The sequence below is a fragment of the Chlorocebus sabaeus genome, chromosome 4, assembly GCF_047675955.1.
Source record: "Chlorocebus sabaeus isolate Y175 chromosome 4, mChlSab1.0.hap1, whole genome shotgun sequence".
NCBI lineage: Eukaryota > Metazoa > Chordata > Mammalia > Primates > Cercopithecidae > Chlorocebus > Chlorocebus sabaeus.
In genome coordinates, this window is record NC_132907.1 from 29,207,619 (window position 1) to 29,229,606 (window position 21,988).

Below are 21,988 nucleotides of genomic sequence, written 5' to 3' on the forward strand. Positions count from 1 at the left end.
TTTAAAGTGCAGCACTTTGGGACGATGAGGCAGGAGAATCATTTGAACTCAGGAGTTTGAGACCTGCCTGGGCAACATAGTGAGACCTTGTCTCCACTTAAAAAAAAAAATTAGCCAGTCATTGTAGCCCGCACTTGTAGTCCCAGCTACTCGGGAGGCTGCAGCAGGAAGATTGCTTGAGCCTGGGATACCCAGGCTGCAGTGATCAACCCACTGCATTCCAGCCTCGGACACAGAGCAACATCCTGTCTTTAAAAAAAAAAAAAAAAACTCACGAAAAAGACCTTGACAGCTATAAAATATGTGCTGTAAAATTGTTCTCAACAACACTGCCCATTCATTACTCAATAGCTCTTACACAAACAATGCGCACTTTAGAAATTATTTAAGTTTTTTTTTTTTTTTTTGAGACAGAGTTTTGCTCTTGTTGCCCAGGCTGGAGTGGAATGGCGTGATCATGGTTCACTGCAACCTCCACCTCCGAGGTTCAAGTGATTCTTCTGCCGCAGCCTCCTGAGTAGCTGGGATTATAGGCGCCTGCCACCATGCCTGGCTAATTTTTGTATTTTTAGTAGAGACGAGGTTTTGCCATGTTGGCCAGGTTGGTTTCAAACTCCTGACCTCACACGATCCACCCGCCTCGGCCTCCCAAAATGCTGGAATTACAGGCGTGAGCCACCACACCCAGTTTATTTAAGATTTAATGCAAGAAAAATATTTGTCTTTTCTGGAGAATTTGTGACATATTTCTTCATTTAGGGTAATGAAAACTCTGGCTCCCAGGAAGCTTAGCTAAATTTGATGTTTTATCACAGCAACTTAATTACTTAAAAGTGATATATTTCTTCACTTCTTTCCTTGGATCTGATTTTCTACTTCTACTAACTATGTGTTTACATCCTATTAAGTGTCACCTCAAATCTCATCTGTAAGGAGAAATGTTAAAAATAATAATGAAATTGAACATACAGGGATCCTATTTTAAATGATTCTACTGAAAATACAAAAATTATCCAGGCATGTGGTGGCATGTGCCTGTAGTCCCAGCTACTCAGGATTTGGAGGCAGGAGAATCACTTGAACCAGGAAGGTGGAGGTTGCAGTGAGCCAAGATGGCGCCACTGCACTCCAGCCTGGATGACAGAGACTCCATCTCAAAAAACATGGATCACAGACGGAAATGCAAAACTATAAAACTTTCAGAAAAATGCATATGGGAAACTTTTCAGGATACAAAAATAGCCAAAAAGTTCTGGACTTCACAACAGAAGCACAATCCATAAAAGAATAATAAACGGGATTTCATCAAAATTTAAAAACTTTTGTTCTGCAAAAGATGCTGTCAGAATTAAAAGACAAGGTATGGAATGGGAGAAAATACCTGCAAACTATATATCCAACAAAGGATCCATATAAAGAACTCTCAAAATTCAGCACTTACAAAAAAAAAATCCAGTTAGAAAACAGGCAAAAGATACGAAGAGAATATATAGACGTTGAATAGCACAGGAAAAGATGTTCAACATATTAGCCGTTAGGAAAAGGCTACCATGAAATACCATATATTCCTTCTCTATAAGAATAGTTTTTAAAACAGTCAAAACAAAACAAAACAAAACAAAAAAACCACCAATTGCTGGCTAGGATGTGGAAAAACTAGATCCCTCATACACTGCTGGTGGAAATGCAAAATAGTACAGCCACTGTGGAAAACACACTGGCAGTTTGTATCCCATACAACGCAGCAATCATACTCATACTTTTATCCCAGTGAAAACTGGGATGTTCACAGAAAAACCTCTACATGAATATTCACAGCAGCTTTGTTTCTAATAGACAAAAATTGACAACAATCCAGATGACCTTCAACATGAAATTATTCAACAAATGGATAGTACACGGATGCCACAGAGCACTACTCAATAAAAATGAACAAATTATAGCTATAAGCAACAACTCTGGAATCTTCCAAGTAAAAAGCCAGTCCCAAAAGTCACACACTATATGATTCCATTCACTCCTTCATTCATTCATTCATTTATGAAACTGAGTCTTGCTCTGTCACCCAGGCTGGAGTGCAGTGGTGTAATCTCAACTCACTGCAGCCTCGACTTCCTGGGATCAAGCAATACCCCCATCTTAGCCTCCTGAGTAGCTGAGACTGCGGGCACACACCACCACACCCACCTGATTTTTGTATTTTTGCAGAGACAATGTTTCACCATGTTGCCCAGGCTGGTCTTGAACTCTTGAGCTCAAGTGATCTGCCCGTCTCAGCCTCCCAAAGTGCTGGGATTACAGGCATGAGCTACTATGCCCAGCCTGATTCCATTTATATAACATTTTTGAAAAGACAAAATGCAAGGGGTAAAGGGAATATAAGAGGGAGATGGGTGTGGTAGCAAAAACAAACAAACAAACAAAAAAAACAACAGGTGATCCTTGGGATGACGGAACTATTCTGTATCTGACTACCAAAATTCCAATATCCTGGTTGTGAAATTATACTATAATTCTGCAAGATATTACCACTTGGGGTAACTGGATAAAAGAGACACAAGACCTCACTGTAGTAGTTCTTAAAACTGCATGTGAATTTATAGTTATCTCAAAATAAAAACTTAATTTCAATGAGAAATCTGAAGTGAAACATATTTATAAACTGGTAGTAGAGAGATCTGAATTTTAACTTTATTTTTATTTTAAAAAGAAAATTAGCTAAGGCAACTAAAATATCCAATAACAATTAGAAAACTACATAAAACAGTTTCTATATTTAAGTTTTAAACTGAATGGCTAAGCAGTTTTTAAGTTATAAATCCAAAGACACTTTTTGAGAGAGGAGAAAAAGGGTGCAGTGTTTGAAATATGGCAGGCAACATGGACCCAAAACAAATTACCAGCACCATAAAGGAGCTCCTAGATCTCCATCAGGCTCATCCTGGATGAAGAAATTTATGTGAAAATGAGAAATGACCAAGAACTTAAAAGCAGATTACAGGCATGTGATCAACATTTAAATGACGTTGGAAGAAACTGTGACTACTATAGAAACTGATGAAGAAACAGATAAAGAGATATATAAATCAATGAATATTCCAACATTCTTTGTCCATGGAGATGGGTGTTATACTAGTTGCCTTCCACTGACAGCTGGCTGAAACAAGGAATTTATCCTGTATAAAAAATACAAGACATGGTACAATGGCCTATTTAAATATATAAGACATTCAAAAGAGAAACCTGCATACATTTTGAAATAAATGATTCCAGGATTCTTCCACTCCTGAACTGAGAAGATCTGCAGATAACTCACAACTTCCTAAGCTAAGAGGTATTTTTATTTTTCTCCAACTATTCCAATAAATGTGACCAAGATACCAAATTTTTTCAGGAGTTCATTTGCTCCACTGTTCTTCCAATTTCTTTTTTTCTTTAAATTTGATGTTTGCTTTTTGATTTAAAAAAAAAACTATCAAGAGAGTAAAAATAAAACCCATAGAATGGGAGAAAATATTTGCAAATCATGTATCTAATAACAGATTAATATTGAAAATATATAACTACTACAATTCAACAACTAAAAAACAACCCAATTCAAAAACAATGAAAGAATTTGAATAGTCATTTCTCCAAAGATACACAAATAGCCAACAAGTACATATGAAGATACTCGACATCTCTAATCATCAAGGAAATGCTAATCAAAACCATAATGAGGCCAGGTGCAGTGGATCACACCTGTAATCCCAAGACTCTGGGAGGCCAAGGTGGATCACATGAGCCCAAGAGTTCGAGACCAGCCTGGCAAACATGGTGAAACTCCATCTCTACTAAAAATACAAAAATTAGCACGGTGGCACATGCCTATAGTCCCAGCTACTTGGGAGGCTGAGGTGGGTGGATTGCTTGAGCATGGGAGGAAGAGGAGATTGCAGTGAGCCGAGACTGCACCACTGCACTCCTGCCTGGGTGATAGAGCGAACTCTGTCTCAAAAAAAAAAAGCAAAAACCAACAACCACCATGATGAGATACCACCTCACACCCATTAGGACTGTTATTATCCAGGAAACAAAATAGCAAATGTTGGTGAGGATGTAGAGAAACTGGAACTCTTGTATACTTTTGGTGGAAATATACAATAGTATAGCCACTGTGGAAAACAATATGGTGGTTCCTAAAAAATATATATACACACACACACACACACACACACACTAAACATAGAATTACCATATGAGCCAGCAATTCTGCTTCTGTGTATATATCCAAAAGAAGTGAAAGCTGGGTCTCAAGGAGATATTTATCGACCCATGTTCATACAGCATTATTCACAATGGCTAAAATGTGGCATCCACCCAAGTGTCTACCCACAGATGAATGGATAAGCAAAATGTGGTATATACATACAATGGAGTATTATTTGATCTTAGGAAGGAAATTCTGACATATGCTAAAACACAGATGAACCTTGAGGACACTATGCTAAGTGATTTACGAGGTACTTAGAGTAGTCAAAATAATAGACACAGAAAGTTAAATGGTAGCTGCCAGGGGCTAGGAGGCTTTGGGAGTTACTGTTTAACGTGTAGAGAGTTAAAGTTTTGCAAAATGAAAAGAGTTCTGGAGATGAATAGTGGTGAAGGGTATACAATATGAATGTACTTAATACCAGTGAAAAATGCACTTAAAAATGGTTAAGATATTTTATTTGTATTGTATCACAATAAAAAAGCTCAGAAGAAAAATATATAAATCCAAAGAAGGGAAATTTGAAATATTGCGGGGAAGCTTTAGTGGAAATAATGGTACTTAAGTTGGACTTGATGGATGAATAGGATGTATAGAAAGAGGCCAACTAAGAGCTGTAGAACAATGACTTTTAAAAAGTAATGATGGGAGACCTTCTACTTTCATTTAAATCATGTCTCAGAATAAAAACACACCTACATTCAAATTTCAGTTTTCCAGAAATTGTGAACATGGATTACCAAATGTTGATAAACATTTTTAAAGAAGTGATAACTTTAAAAATCTGCTTCTAAAAATTCAATATGGGTAATTTCAACAACAGTAATACATTATTCCCACATATGTTGTCAGTAAAAAAGTAATCTGATCTCAGGTAATGCAAGTGCCTGATTAGAGTATTCCCAATTCCTCCTTCTCATCCCTTCTAACATTCCTGTCATTCATTTCACTCATCCATAAGCTATAATCACTGAACAGATTGTTGCCATTATCAGCAACAATCATGTATACATTTATCAAAACCCACAGAATGTACAACACTAAGAATGAAGCCTAATATAAACAATGGACTTTAGCTAATAATAATGTATCACTACTGGCTCATCAATTCTAACAAATATACTGCATGAATGCAAGATGTTAGTAATAGGGGAAATGGAGAAGGAGGAGGGTATGGGAATTTTTTACACTTCTTAATTTTTCTGTAAACCTGAAACTACTCAAAAAACGTAAAGTCTATTTTTTTTTTTTTTTTTTTTTGAGACAGAGCCTCGCTCTGTCACCCAGGCTGGAGTGCAGTGGCGTGACTTCAGCTCGCTGAAGCCTCCGCCTCCTGAGTTCAAGCCTCCCGAGTAGGCAGGATTACAGGCATGTGCAATTACACCCGGCTAATTTTTGTATTTTTAGACACGGTTTCACCACGTTGGCCAAGCTGGTCTCGAACTCCTGACCTCAAGTGATTCGCCTGCCTCAGCCTCCCAAAGTGCTGGCATTACAGGCATGAGCCACCGCACCCAGCCTTAAGTCTATTTTTTAAAAACTTGAGATCAGGAAGAATTACACACTACTCTAAGGATAAATCTTTCTCTGCAACTTCTTGGCTCAAATATTGATGTAAACTTTTTTTGTAAATTAAGCTGTATCCAGTTATTTCTAAACTAAAAAATAATTATCTATAACAAACTGGTGTCCCCCAAAAAGAGGGTGGAAAAACAGGTCTATCAACCCAGAATTTCCTCACTTACATGAGCCCAAAATTCTTTTTTTCTCTAACACTATTAAAAATCTTTGGGAAATAGTATTACTCTACAGAAACTGTATTCTTCAGAACATACCTAGGAAAATGCTGGTATAACCAAAAAAAAAAAAAAAAAAAAAACCCAACAGAGTCAGAAAACTTGGATTTATGTTTCTAATCTGAATTATGTCATTAATGAGCTAAATTACCTCCATATTTCACTTCTCCAACTAGTCTAACAGCTTCCTATTGTACTAATTAAAAAGAAAAAAAAAAAGAGAGGGTACTCCAGACTAGTCATAATGCAGTGATACACTGAGTATGAGGAAAACATCAGTATTCTGGGGAACACACCTATCATTTACACAAAATTATCTGTTAAATATATTACAAGAAAGAGGGCCAGATGTGATGGCTCACGCCTATAATCCCAGCACTTTGGGAGGCCCAGGCGGACGCATCACGAGGTCAGGAGATCAAGACCACCCTGGCTAACACAGTGAAACCCCATCTCTACTAAAAATATGAAAAATCAGCTGGACTTGGCGGCGGGCGCCTGTGCCCCAGCTACTCAGGAGGCTGAGGCAGGAGAATGGCTTGAACCCAGGAGGCGGAGCTTGCAGTGAGCAGAGATCGTGCCACTGCACTCCAGCCTGGGCAACAGAGAGACACTCTGTCTCAAAAAATATATCTTACAAGAAAGGGTAAGGTTAAGGTCAATGAAACGCATGGGACAAAAATAAACCTTTGGGTATAAGTAGTGACAAAGATCCTTTTCCTTGTCACACATTTACAAGTTTATCATACATGTAAATTATATCGAGGTTACTATATAATCAAATAAAGGCCCAAAATAACTGTCATTTAATGATATACATAATTACAGTCATCCTTCAGTATCTATGGGGGATTAGTTTCAGAACCCTCACATATACCAAAATCTGAGGATGCTCCAAGTATCCCTCACATAAAATGGCGTTGTATTTGTACATAACCTATGCACATATATACCTTAAATCATTTCTCCCATATACCTTAAATCATCTCTAAATTACTTACAATGCCTGAAACAATATAAATGCTATATAAATAATTGCTATATTGTTGTTTATTTGTATTATTCTTTATTGGTTTTTGTTTGTTTTGGAGATGGAGTCTCACCCTGTTGCCCAGGCTGGAGTGCCGTGATGCAGTCTCAGTTCACTGCAACCTCTGCCCCCCAGGTTCAAGTGATTCTTCTGCCTCAGCCTCCCAAGTAGCTAGGGACTACCATTAGCCACCACACCCGGCTAATTTTTGTATTTTTAGTAGAGATGAGGTTTCACCATATTGGCCAGGCTGGTCTCGAGCTCCTGACCTCGTGATCTACCCGCCTCAGCCTCTCCAAATGCCAGGATTACAGGCGTGAGCCACCATGCCCAGCTATTGTATTTTTTTAATTGATTTTCTTCTCAAATTATTTTCAATTCATGATTGGTTGAATTCATGAGTACAAAATCCGTACATATGTAACCTATGGATAAAGTGGGCCAGCTATATTACTGTACATCACACTAAATACTAAGCAGTTCAAAGAAAATGTTTGTAATTAGTATTAATTTCTTACAGATAAATAAAAAACTAGTTCAGGAACAGCAAGGTTCAAAAGGCCATTCTCATATGACTGATGACACCTTCAAGGGGCAGAAGAAGAGTAAAAGGGAGCAATTTCCACTTAAAGAATCAGTTCTGGGCGGGTGCGGAGGCTCACGCTTGTAATCCCAGCACTTTGGGAGGCCGAGGCGGGAGGATCACAAGGTCAGGGGTTCGACATCAGCCTGGCCAATATGGTGAAACTCCGTCTCTACTAAAAATACAAAAGTTAGCCAGGCATGATGGTGTGCACCTGCAGTACCAGCTGCTTGGGAGGCTGAGGCAGAAAAATCGCTTGAACCCAGGAGGCGGAGGTTGCAATAAGCCCAGATCGTACCACTGCACTCTAGCCTGGGCAACAAAGCAAGACTCCGTCCCCCCAAAAAAAAAAAACACAGAATCAGTCCTAGCCAGGGCAACAGTGAGACCACATCCTGTGATCGCACCACTGACTCCAGCCTGAGTGACAGAGCAAGATCTGTCTCAAAAAAAAAAAAAAAAAAAAGATGTATTCCTGCTCATGAATCTATCACTATACACCTAGAAAATACAAGCATATCAACTAAAATACTAAAAGCAATTTTTCAAAAGTCATCACTAGAGTACTTTTAGATAATAAATATGAAACTCAACTGCTTCCTTTAAATAACCAGATAATACAATTGATGAAATAGCCTCATAAAAACAGCTCTTTCTCTCCCTCCAAAATGTTTTTAGAAATAAATATAACAAAAATATAAGTTTCTTAAAAATAACAAATATGCGTATCAACAAGAAACACAGATATGATAAGATGAAAATCATAAATGCCACTAAAGGGCATCAAACATCAAATAAATCGGAAATCTATCTTCCTAGAAAGAGATATGCTATTGCAAAGTTACCAATTATCTTCTAAATTAGTCTACAAATACAGACCCTCTCACTCAACATACCACCAAGAATTATTTTTAGAAGTTGACAAAAATGATTCATGTCCACTTGGAAAATTCCTTTAGAAGTAGAATAACAAAGCAGCACTTTCAGGTATTAAATATACAATGAAGGGGCGGGAGGTCAAAATAGCATAGTATCATAAAAAACACAACAAATAAAAAAAGAAAATCCTGACATAGTATAAATATATTCGGGGATTTACTACTGATAAATGCAGTTTTTTAGAGGTAAAATGATTATATATGAAAACCACAGCTGGGGGCAGTGGCTCACACCTGTAATCCTAGTACTTTGGGAGATTCGAGGTGGAAGGATCACTCAAGCCCAGGAGACCAATCCTGGCAACATAGTAAGACCTCTAGTTTTATAAAAAATAGAAAAATTAGCTGGGCGTGGTGGCATATGCCTGTACTCTTAGCTACTCAGGAGGCTGACGTAAAAGGATTGACTGAGGCCAGGGGCTCAAAGCTGCAGTGCAGTGATCATGCCACTGCACTGCATGGGCTGTGACAGAGCGAGACCCTTCTCCAAAAAAGAATAAAAAAGAAAAACACAACTGCGTCAAAATCACTGCACTCATACTGAAATTGAGCAATTATCTCCACAAATAACTTGTCCAATGTAAATAATAAAAATACTGGATTTCTTCCATCCCCCTTTCACAGTTGCCTCAAGAATTACTAAGGAATGAAATATTTCACCTAAATGTACTTTATCACGGAATTAAAACTTGCCTTTTTACAGTTTGGAATTTTATCCCTTTAGAAATACTTCAGAAATTAATTGAACTGCAGAGACTTCTGGCTCAAAATGTTTGAACAAATGTTTACCTTAACTTCCTCACATACATAACATATGGAAACAAAACTAGTTCTCACTGTTAGAGATAAGTTACAAGTATGGAAAGGAAGGGGAATAAAAAAACAACTTAAGAGTGAACCTTGTGGTGCTGGATTAGAATTGCATAATAGAAATACGCAGATGCTCCTCGATTTACAATGGATTTACATTTGGACAAACCCATTATTTAAGTCAAAAGTATCATAGGCTGAAAATGCACTTCGTACCCCAATAAAACTCCTGGTAAAGTCAAAGTAGTACAAATCAGGGACCACTGTATATATTTATAGATATACAAATAAAAATAGATGTAAATATGTGTAAGTACATAAAAATATCTCCTAGCTTTACATATGAAGAGGGCCTGAGAGTAGCAATACCGGAAGAGCAACAATGAACACAAGCCCCCAGATCTTGGCTTCTAAGTACCATTTTCCACTAAAAACAATCAGGAAAAGTAGAAGATACGTTAGAACATCTAATTGTGCTAAAAGAAAAAAAAAAAAAAGCAGTGCTCAAAAAAGGAAGAGATATCAAAAACAAAAAAGAAAATAAGCCAGGTGGTTCTCACTGGCCAATCAAGAACAATTTGAGCACCAAAATAAATAATAATGGATTGTGTCCCTGTGAAGATAAACCTAGGTACATGCAAGTAAGTGAATTCAAAATATGACAAAACAAAATATTTACATAGTTTCAAAGCAGCTACCAAAAAATATTAATTAATTACAAACAGGGAATGAATACCTTAAAAAGGGCAAGTCTGGCAGCCACAACTTTAATCACATAAAGTGAATACCATAACAGGACAAACTGAAATTGCCTGCCACCTGATAAGATGTAATAAGAAGAATGCAGCATCACTTTTATGATAGTCCTGCCAAAGATCTAATCATAAAAATCTAATCAAAGATCTAATCATGAAAAATATCGCACAAATGAAAATTGAGGGGTATTCTACAGAATAACTAGACCTGTTATCTTCAGATCTTCAAAAGTGCCAAGGCCTTGAAAGAAAAGAGAGAGAAATTATTCCAGATTGAAGGAGAATGGAGAGATGACAACAAAATGTAACACATGATTCTAAACTGGAATAGTTTGCTGTAAAAAACATTACTGGGATAATTAGTGAGGTTCAGATGTTAGTAATATATTCATGTTAACTTTCTGATTTTGATGGTAATTATGTCATTATATGCAAGAGGATGTCCTTGTTTGTAAGAAATAAACATTAAAATATTTAGGGGTGACGGGCTGGGCGCGGTGGCTCACACCTGTGATCCCAGCACTTTGGGAGGCCGAGGCGGAGGGATCATGAGGTCAAGAGATCAAGACCATCCCGGCTAACACAGTGAAACCCCGTTTCTACTAAAAATACAAAAAATCAGCCGGGCATGGTGGCAGGCGCCTATAGTCCCAGCTACTCGGGAGGCTGAGGCAGAAGAATGGTGTGAACCTAGGAGGCGGAGCTTGCAGTGAGCCAAGATGGCACCACTGCACTCCAGTCTGGGTGACAGAGTAAGACTGTGTGTCAAAAAAAAAAAAAAAATGTAGGGGTGATGACAGGGCATTGTGTTAGCAACTTAGTCAAATGGTTCAGGGAAAAAAATGTTCAAACTTTTCCATATGTTGGTCATTGTTTCAGAAATTAAAATTTAATTTAAAAATATCTATAGCAGTGCTGAAAACCTGGGAAGGGTATACCTACAGATAAGAACAGAAAGGAATTTATAAAGAATACAAAGTAGATTGGGGTCGCGGAAATAACAAAATGCAATATACTTGAGGAACCAGATACCCAAAACAAGAAAGTGGCATCTCCAAAAAAGATGAGTTTTCTTAGTAAGAAGGATTAAGACAAGTATATACTGAGCAGTCAGCCAGAGTAAAACCATAGTAGAACACTGTGTAGCTGAAGCCTCTAGTACAGCTCTATGTACGTAGGAGGTGTGACACTTGGACAGCCTGAGTATGAAAAAAGGAGACTGCCTCCTGAGGAACAGTACGCACCTGTACCAAAAAGTCAAGCTACCCACATACCTTCAAAGAGAAACTCATTAAATATTTCTCCCTTTCCTCTTCTAAGCAATCACCAAAGTCAGAAGAAGGATTCATTGGGCTGGGAACATACATTTAAATAACCAGTACAGTGGAGACTAGGTCATCATATAAAACTTTGACTACCATGAAAATCTAGTATTGGAAGAAAACACAAAAAGCATGACAGATACACCAAAAGCACAGTAAGATCAAATTTTCTGTACTATTAGTAGAATAAACAAAAGACAATGTTAAAAGAACATCTCAGAGATTAAAGGTTACATGTAGACCAAAAATAAAGCTAAAAAACCAAAATTGGGCCAGGTGCCGTGGTTCATGCCTATAATCCCAGCACTTTGGGAGACCAAGGAGGGAGGACTGCTTGAGACCAGGAGTTCAAGACCAGCCTGAGCAACAAAGCAAGAACCCATCTCCACAATAAAATAAAAACATTAGCTGGACATAGTGGTGCATGCCTGTAGTCTTGGCTGAAGGTGAGGTGACAGGACAGCTTGAGTCCAGGAGTTCAAGGCTGCAGTGAGCCGTGAGTATGCCACTGCACTCCACCCTGGGCAACACAGTGAGATCCTGTCTCAAAAAAATAAAAATAAAAATCAACTTCTATGAATAACAAGAATTCTTAGAAACTCTATTCCAAAAACAAGTAACAAAATAACTGAAAACAAATGAAAATCAAGTAAGTGGACTAAAAGATCAAGCTTCAACACTCTCCCAGAATCCAATACGAACAGACAAGAAAAAAAATTAATTAATGAAAGTTTCATAAATCCCAACTTCCACCTAAGTTCCTGAAGTGCAGTTCGTAGGCCCTGGAAGTCCACAGTCTCTGGAATTCCCTGAGACACTTTCAAGGAATCTTCCAGGTCAAAACTGTTTTTATAATAATATTGAGATGACATTTTTCCCTTTTCCATTATATTTACATTTTACAGTGATATTGCAAAACCAATGGTGGATAAAACAGCTAACACCTTTACAAGAATAAAGGCAATGCCTTCAAGCTGCACTAGCACCACTACATATTCCCAGGTTTATTTTTTATTTATTTATTTATTTTTTTTTTGGAGACACAGTCTTGGCTCTGCCGCCAGGCTGGAGTGCAGAGGTGCGATCTCAGCTCACTGCAACCTCTGCCTCCGGAGCTGAAGCAGTTCTCCTGCCCCCGCCTCCTGAGTAGCTGGGATTACAGGCGCCCGCCACCATGCCCGACTAATTTTTTGTATTTTAGTAGAGACGGGGTTTCACCATGTTGTCCATGGTCTCGCTCTCTTAACCTCATAATCTGCCCACCTCCCCCTCCCAATGTGCTGGGATTACAGGCGTAAGCCACCGTGCCCGGCCATTCCCAGGTTTATTTCTAAATGCCACTGAAGAGTATCTTTAATAAAGATATTTTGCTTCTGCATGCTACTGTATAATGAAATATGTCAACATTTCTTAAATATGTTTAACTCAATGAACCCATATTTTCCAAATGATCAAATGCACGCTGTTACAAAATCATGAATGGGTAAAAGATTTATCCAAAGTACAAGATAAACTAATGGATTTTAAGGTAACAACAAGAAATAAAAAATTCACCAACATGGTCTCAGATTCAACACTGCCACAAACCTTTAAAAAAGTTACTGGTTACCAAATTTTGACATAACTACTTGTCAAATTTTGGTCTCAAAGAGTATCTACAATTATCTAAAAAGAGTATGAAAATATTCCTCCCTTAGGCTGGGGAGGCCGAGGCGGGCAGATCACCTGAGGTCAGGAGCTCAAGACCAGTCTGACCAATATGGAGAAACCGCGTTTCTACCAAAAACACAAAATTAGCCAGGTGTGGTGGTCCATGCCTGTAATCCCAGCTACTCAGGAGGCGGAGGCAAGAGAATCACTTGAACCCGGGAGGTGGAGGTTGCGGGTGAGCGGAGATTGCACCACTGCACTCCAGCCTGGGTAACAACAGCAAACTCCATCTCAAAAAAAAAAAAAAAAAGAGAAAATCTTCCTCCCTTTTCCAACCAAATACCTGTATAAGACTGGATTTTGTTCATACACTTCAACCAAAAGAACATATTGTAACAGATGGAGTGAGGAAGCAGATATGAGAATCTATTAAGCCAAGCATAAGAGACTTGCAAAAATATAAAACATTGCCACTCTTTTTGCTAAATATTTTAGGAAACAATTATATTTTTATTAAAACAATGTTACATTAACATGCAATAGCTTAGTATTTTCAAATAAATTAATTTTTTAAAATTTCTGTTTTGAGTCAAACCAAAAAGTTTGAGAACAGCTGCCTTAGGGCTATTACTATTTCTTGTAATTATGCCATATTATAACAGAGTGAACCCTCCTACAGACAAATGAAATGTACAAGGCACTTAGCCTCAAAGTAAGTTGTCCCAGATTACTTTCTAAGTTATTCAGTCGTCTTTCCATTTTTCTATCGCTTCACTGTAACATCACAGGTCATAACTTCACAATGCTGTAAATGTACCTTTCTCACCCCTTCTGGGACACCAAAGAACCAAGAACAGCTCATTATGTACATAAGTAAATGGGCTCTGAATAATAATGGCCCTAAAAGTGAAGTCCCCAGACTCTGTTATACCTGTTTTGATTAAGGAGATAACAGTTTTTATTTTCTAGTTTTTCTACTACATTCAATATGCTTTTAAAGCTATAATAACCTCCAGATAAGTAGAGTCTTATTAAGTGAATTTTTATATATTCTTCTTTTCTATTGTCTTCCACACTATCACTGAAAACCTGGGAAGGATTTCATTCGATGGTAACTGAAACAAAATTTAAAGTGACAAAAATAGAGTGATAGAGTACCACTGTGCTTATTTCATGAAATCAAAGAAAGATAATTTCAAATTTTTAGGGATTCTGCGACAGAGAAGACATCTAACTTGAAAGGTAGGACAGAGAGGAAAGTACAGAGAAGAAGGAACAAAGAAATAAATCTGTATGTTTTAAGAGGCCAAAAGTATAATAAAACAAGAAGATAGAGAGGATTACAAAGTCTTAATACATAAAAAGAAATAACAACCTGGTATTATCTTAACAGTTAATTTTGAGAACACTAAAGAGAAAATGGAAAACTGAGAAAACAAAGTATAAAACAAAGCAATGGCCAGGCGGGGTGCCTCATGCCTGTAATTCCAGCACTTTGGGAGGCCGAGACAGGAGGATCATGAGGTCAGGAGCTCAAGACCATCCTGGCTAACACGGTGAAACTCCGTCTCTACTAAAAATATAAAAAATTAGCTGGGCATGGTGGTGGGCGCCTGTAGTCACAGCTACTCCGGAGGCTGAGACAGGAGAATGGCGTGAACACGGGGAAGGCGGAGCTTGCAGTGAGCCAAAAACTTGCCACTGCACACCAGCCTGGGCAAAAGAGCAAGAGTACGTCTCAAAAAAACAAAACAAAACAAACGCACGCAATATACTGATGAATATAAAGTTAAAATACTGGCATGTACACTTAGTTGAAATGCAAGGGGGATATTCAGAATTAAATGGGCTGTTAAAATAAGATCCCATAAATTTTTTCTACTGCATGTTTTGAACAGTTTTTTGAAGTGATAAACATAGACTAACACAGTTTGGAAAAGAGGGAAATGGCAAAATATAATTAAGAACGACCAGTTGAACACAGAAAAAATAGGCTAGGTAAATGAAGCTAACTATAAATATAGGAAGCTAAGGAATCAGAAGAGAAAGTTGAATAGTAGCTAGGTTTCTTTTTTACAATTAGGAAACCTAAGAAGAGGCAGCTAAAAGGTGAATCTGAAAAATGGGAGTTATCCGCCTCTAATCCCAGCACTTCAGGAGGCCGAGGTGGGCGGATCACCTGAGGTCGGGAGTTTGAGACCAGCCTGGCCAACATGACAAAACCTGTCTCTACTAAAAATACAAAAATTAGCTAGGCGCAATGGCGTGCACCTGTAATACCAGCTACTCGAGAGGCAGAGGCAGGAGAATCGCTGGAACCTGGGAGGTGGAGGTTGTGGAGAGTCAAGATTGTGCCACTGCACTCCAGCCTGGGCGGCAGAGCGAGACTCTCAAAGAAAAAAAAAAAAAGGAAAGGAAAAGACAAAGACATCTTTAGAGGTTTACAATAGAGATGTATTCCCAGAAAAAGAAAACGCAAGCAAGCATGTAACAGATTCGAGAAATGAATGAGCAAGGCAAAGTGTCAAAATGCAGGCAGCCAAGTAGGGTTTATAAGGAGAATCTGGATAAGCAGCAATTACGGGAAAAAAAAAAAAAAAAAAAAAAGAATTTGCTACCCAGCATCACTAAAATTCTGCATAATCCCAAATACTCTGTAAGTACTGCCATAATCTATTTCCAAAACAAAAGCAGCTTAAAGTCTAAATCATATTATCCATAAGCAATTATTTCAAATAAGTAATTTTGAAATACATACCTATTTTCTGAAACTTTTAAGCGTATTTCTTAGAGGGTACTATTTACTACTAATAGTTCAATACCAACAATGTCTAAAATAATCAATTTTAGAGATTTACCAACGATATATGTGAAATGTATCCATAGTTACCACTTCATTAAGAAAGAGCATACAACGAAAATTTGGTTTCCATGTTTGTACCTCTATAAGTTTTTTATACATAAAGTTTACAAGAGTTTGATCTCAAATGGCAAGGAGACTTCACAACAGCACTACTTGAATCAGTCGAAGTCCTGAAAATTCATGATTACCTTCAATAAACAGAGCCTTTAAGTGTGCATTTTGTGCAACATACACTTTGGAAGTACTCTCTATTTGCCAATTTAATCTTAGAAAATCCACACCATACCAAGAAGAATATCCAAATTTTGAAGCCATTTAAAAATATTTTAACTGATGACTGTTCTTTTAACCTCTTTTCAAACCTCTGTCACAGTTTAAACAAGGCTTCGAAAATACAGTTTGACAGTAGTATAAAACCTAAAATTTAAGTTAATTCAGTGATAAACTAACAGAATTCCAAGAAAACTACAAGTACATTATGCCTTGAGGAGAAAAAAAGAAACACAAAGGTCAACACCTCACTTTATAAAATGTGTTGTCTGCACCGAAAAAAAAATCAAGAACTAAATCTAAAAATAGAGGTTTAAAGTCATTTTCAAGTGCTACAATACTGTTTTTATACAAAATTTACTAATAAATAACCATCTTCATAAAGCGATAATTCTCTATAAAGGACTTGCTCTATTAAGGTTTTGTTGCTTTTAAAGCCAAGTATAAACCATATAAGGAAACTGAAGTTCAATGCCATTTATTTTGTTCAGTTCTTTCAGATGCCCAAGAATAAACTCTTTTGCAGCCTAATGATACGTTCCAAAATCATAAAGTATACGAGTTATGCACTTTAAATTCTCTGATAAAGCTAGTTTGACTTAACAGGAATTACTCGATGGTTCATAAATCTTAACAACAATGAAAAAAAAAAAATCTCCTGAGACCATGCCCTGGGGAGGAAAAAAAAAATCAAAACTACTGTAATTAATAAAAGACTGCCTTTGGAGATGTACTTAATGAAGCTGAAGTAGCAAAGAACAAATTGTGAAATAATTTGATCCTGATCTTTAAAACCTAGTTTTTCTCTTTGAACTAAAGAAAATCAACTCTCTCTTCGGGTTTCCGGTCATTACGTGAGACAGTACAGGCGATCTAAACATCAATATATATTCAGGATATACCTACCAACAGGTTACCAAATTTATTCAATATATATTCAGAACTACAGTATTGTATTTCACCTCCCTGCACCAAAAAGCTAAACAGAAAAAGACTAAAACACCACTGAAAAAAACTTTGGGTTTGCTGCTATCAAAACTAGTCCCCATTGGTTCAGAAGTGTTCATAGCTCTGACTGGTGGAATGTCTGCCATGCTTCATGAATCCTGCCCCCACAGATGTAGGCAGAACCTATCACTATTTATGCAGAACCGACCAAAAACATTTGGGCCAACACAAAAATGTAAATACCATACTACTCAAAAAGCACACTTTTTATCACAATCACTGTGATTCCCTTGAAAATCGTTTCAAGCATTTTACTTCCCTTCCCATATAGTCTGTTCTGAACTGCACAGAAGTCCTATCAAACGTCTTACAGGTGGTTGTTATTGTTGTTTAATTATGTCTCTCTCTTTATTATTAGTCTTTACTCCTTTTTTCTTCGTAATGGATCAGTTACAAGAAAAGTCTAGTCGATACTTGCTTTCAATTAATTAAACAAGTTATACGGCGCTAAACGTCTGAAAAAAAACAATTACACACAACTAAAAAAATATATTACCCTGAAAAACAACTAAGAACGGCAAGATTTTTTGGTTTCTAAAATCTAACTAAATATACTGATCAGAGTTGGAAATAAAACAATAAAAACCTCTATATACGATTAACACAAGCGCCAATATAATCGGTATGAGTATAAACAAACGCGGCAGCCATCTCAATAACAGCAAATCACTCGCTGCAGCGACCAAACTTTCTTCTCAAACAGAAGGTGCCAGGCTGAGCAACTTAATATACACTCTATACGTTCCAGAAAGCCAAAACTTCTGGCCCCTGTGAACAAAGGCACTCCTTCTTCGGATTGCCGAAAACTTTTTGTCCCACCGCATTCTTACTACCTCTTCCAAAAAATCCAAAGTCCAGATGGTGGGGCGGGGAGGGGGGAGAGGGGAGACAGGGGGGTTGCAGTTCGATTATTTAGCCCCTTAATTATTATCCGCTTCGATATGAAAAGAGGAGGATTTAGGGTAACTTGGAGAAGAGTGAAAAACACTAAAGGAACATCTCTTTTCCAAGTCACAAAGTCCCATGAACTTTGTGACTCAGAGACACTTTTCGTGAAAATTACCTTTCGGCGGGACAGCGTCTCAGGGCAGCTTTTTCAAGGCTTCGCTTGACATGATTTCCTTCCCTTCATTAGTCACTTTGGATCCAGCTGAATTTCTCTCTGGGGTGAGAGCGGATGTGGACTGGCCTCCCGCAGAAGAGTAGGTGGCTTTGGTGGGGGCTGGGGTGCGGGCTGGCTTCCTGGTCTCTAGTTTTGCAGGAGTTTCCCAGCCCCAACTAGGATCTCCGCCGAAAAAAAAAAAAAAAAAACTTTTCACTCGTGACACTGCCCGGAATTGCAGTGCGAAACTCACTTCCTGCCTTGGCGAGAAGCAGAATCCAGCTCCGTCCAGGGGAACCCGGAAAACCAGCTCAGCGCGCACCGGGGAGGGGGAGGGGAAGGGACAGCCGCCGGGAGCCTCGGGCTCCGGGCAACCGGCGCGCCCCGCACACCGGACGGCAGCGGCACCCGGCCGGCGGGGGCGAGGACGCTGCCCGGGCGCTCGGCGAGCCTCGGCTGCGCTAGGCCGCCACCGCTTCCTTTCTGCCGCCCCCAGAGCCGGGCGGCAGGGTTATTGTCTCGATAGAGCTTGCCGCGCCCTTCGTCCGCGACGCCGCTGCCGCCGCCACCCGGAGCCGGAGCCGAGGAGTCGGGCAGGCTCAATGGCGGCCCCCTGCCCGGGCCGTCCGTCGGGCCGTCCGTCCTTCCGTCCGTCCCTCCCCGCTTTCCCTACTCGCCCTCGAACCCTCTTCTCCCTCTCCCGTTTTCCCGCCGCCGTCCCTCCGCTGCCCTGCTCGTTCTCCTTCCCCAGCGGCGGTGGCTCCCCGAGACGCGCAGGGGGCGGGAGCAGGCGGCAGCTCTGTCTCCTCACGAGCTTGCGGGGCCGCGGCAGGGGCCGAGGCTGCGTCCCGCGCCGCCGCGCCACATTCACTCGGGCGAGAGACCGCGAGGGGAGGGAGGATGGAGGGAGCCGAGAGAAAGGAGGAGGAATGGGGCTGGGGCGGAGGGGAGTTACTGCCTCACAAGCCGCGGCGGCAACAGCGCCACCGCCCCGGCCGCGACGGGTGAAGAGGCTGCGCGCCGCGGCTCCGCGGCGGGGGCGGGGGCGGGGCGGTCTCCCGCCAGCTTCGCCCCAACCGCCAACAGCCGGGCAGGAGGCTGGCGCGAGCCAGTCAGCGCGCGGGGGCGGTGCGGGCCGACGTCGGCGGCGGGGGGCGGTGGGCCGGGGGCTGTGGGAGGGGCAGCCGGCGGCCGTGGGTTCCCGTGAAAGGCGAGCCGTGAGGCCCGCTCCGACCCAGGCTACCCGAGGCCTGTCTGCCGCCTCCCGCCCGCTCCCCGACCCCGCACTCCCCCACTTCTGAGCCCCCCAAGGTGGGGAACGCTGGCGACGCCGACCCTGCTGTCTGCTAGCGGCCCCGCGCCCAGCCAGGGAGATAGAGAGCCCACAGGCCTCCGCCGCCCCGGCCGATGGAGTTTCTTTGTACGACAGTAATCGGTGCACAGGGGTTGTTGGAGTCCAGCCCTGATTTGAAGGCAGCAGGTATCTCTTGCAGCTGCAGCACTCCACCTTCCTCTAATGGCACGCTCAGGTCGCAGGAAACCACAGTGGCAGCGCGGCGCAGCTTCCCACGCCCGCCCTTCGAGCTTGTTCCCCAACGGCGCAGCTCAGCCTCCTCCAAGTCCCAGCCTGACACCGGCGGGGAGACAAAGCTGGCGCTGGGAGGGGAAAAAGGACCAGCGAAATAGCCTCAAGATCGTGCCTTTGTTAGAGGAAACATGGGTACGCTCCGATGCGACGCAGGCTTCCAACCCCAGCGGTTCGGTGGTGGTGCAGTCGTTAATTGCGCTGGCCCTAATAATTCAGCCTGGCAGGGTTTGCGTTTATTGCGGAGAGAGACTCTTAAGCATTCTGTCAACACATATGGCAAATAGAAAGCCTCAACCATAACATTGTACAGTTTTTGCAGTTCTTGCTTTAAATATGTTCACAGAAAAGATGGCCTTGTTTTACCCAGAGAAGGAGCGTATTGCGGAGCAAACCATTCGCCACCCCCATTCTCTGCTGTACTTAACTGTGTACAGTGATGATAATTAGCCTGTGGGTCCCTGAAGTCCCTGGTTCAGTTCTTCCGTCTGTATTCCAGAGATAATTATTTATTACCAAGTTTGAATAAAGAGCTATATCCCCTACAGACCTTTTTTTTTTATTATTTTATTTTTTGGCTTGCCAATGGAAAGAGTTCGTAAATTCCACCAAGTAATTATTTATCAAAATGAGTTGTCATTAGTTACAAACACTTGAAATAACGCCGAAGATATTCAAGTTATTCAGATTGGGAGCATTTTTAACTACTTGAAGAACTGCTGGAATTAATATAGGTATTAGGTTATTTAGCATAGAGCAGAAGTTGAAGATTTACAGGTAGTACTGAAGTGTTCAGATATATTCAGTGCTGAATTAGAGGTAAGAGTATTCGCTGGAAGTTAGGAAATGACAGCAGCTATGCCAGTGTTACCAAGCTGGATATCTATTTTATGTGAAAATGAATCTTAACCATTGCATAAAAAGCTAAAGTTAATATATTGTACAAGCTATTTGTAATCATCGCTAGGAAGATTTCTTGCTCCATTTTCAGAAACCACTTTGTGTCTGATCAGAGCTCAGTGGCATAGCTCTGAACTGAAAGGGTCACTTTCCTAAAGCATCCCAGGATGGAATATCTCCCATACTAGTGGAAAACCAGCTAGATTCTGGGATTCCAGTGTTGCCTCTAATTTCAGGTTGATTCAAGACCCCTTTAAATGTGATGCCATAGATTCGAGTAAACCTAACCCTCCTCTCAAAACTTAAACAACTGATCAGGCCACTGCTTTAGGCTAAGACTTGCCCTGGTCCTAAACTTTTTAAAATTTAAACTCATACTCAGGACCAAGCTGGCAGACTACCATCCAGGCTAGAAAAGTACCTATAACTAAAAACCCTCCAACTCACCTGAAATTCTGCCATTAGAGTTTTATCCCTTTAAGCAGTTTTTTTCTCTAGCACAAAACCATAATCCTGGGAAAAGTAATATTTTAAGCCTTGTTAGTCATTTACACCTAATTCATCAGATTTTTTCCCTAAAACAGCTTTTACTGGAAGGGAAAAATAGAGATAACATGTGCTGAGGCTGAGTTGATAGGAGAGGGAAATGTAGTCTCATTTCTTGGAGCGATATATAGAGAATAGAGGATTACAGGCAATAAAAGGACCCTTTTGATGGCTAAATAAGTCCTGCTTACTCATACTGTGAGAATGAGCCCCCTAATACACTGGCCTTAAGAAGATGGAATCTGGCCAGTTGCAGTGGCTCACACCTGTAATCCCAGCACTTTGGAGGCTGAGGCGGGAGGATTGCTTGAGCTGGGAGGTTCAAGATCAGCCTGGACAACATGGCGAGACCTTGTCTCTACAAAAAAAAAAAAAAAAGGGGGATGGAATCCAGGATACACTTGTCAATATGGTTGACCCTTGAATAATATGGAATTTAGGGGCACCGGCCAACTATGTGAGCATATAACATTTGACTCTTCCAAAACTGAACAACTGCTAATAAGCCCACTACTGATCAGAAGCCTAACTGATAACATAAAACAGTTGATTAACACATTTCTTATATCTTATATGTA

The 21,988-nt window shown here is 40.2% G+C and overlaps 1 protein-coding gene across 8 annotated transcripts in view; it reads right to left on the reverse strand.

Moving 5' to 3' along the window:
* Positions 1-19,415, reverse strand: part of ERBIN (erbb2 interacting protein) — a 150,612-nt gene extending 131,197 nt beyond the window's left edge. For 4 of the 8 annotated variants that reach the window (XM_007974003.3, XM_007973987.3, XM_073014725.1 and 1 more), the window contains exon 1: positions 18,341-19,414. The gene's annotated coding sequence lies outside the window, so the exon portion shown is untranslated. Of the gene's footprint in view, positions 1-18,340 lie in introns of all 8 variants that reach the window. The other 4 variants (XM_007974032.3, XM_007974043.3, XM_007974011.3 and 1 more) reach the window with 3 other exon arrangements.
* Positions 19,416-21,988: the final 2,573 nt, after the last annotated feature.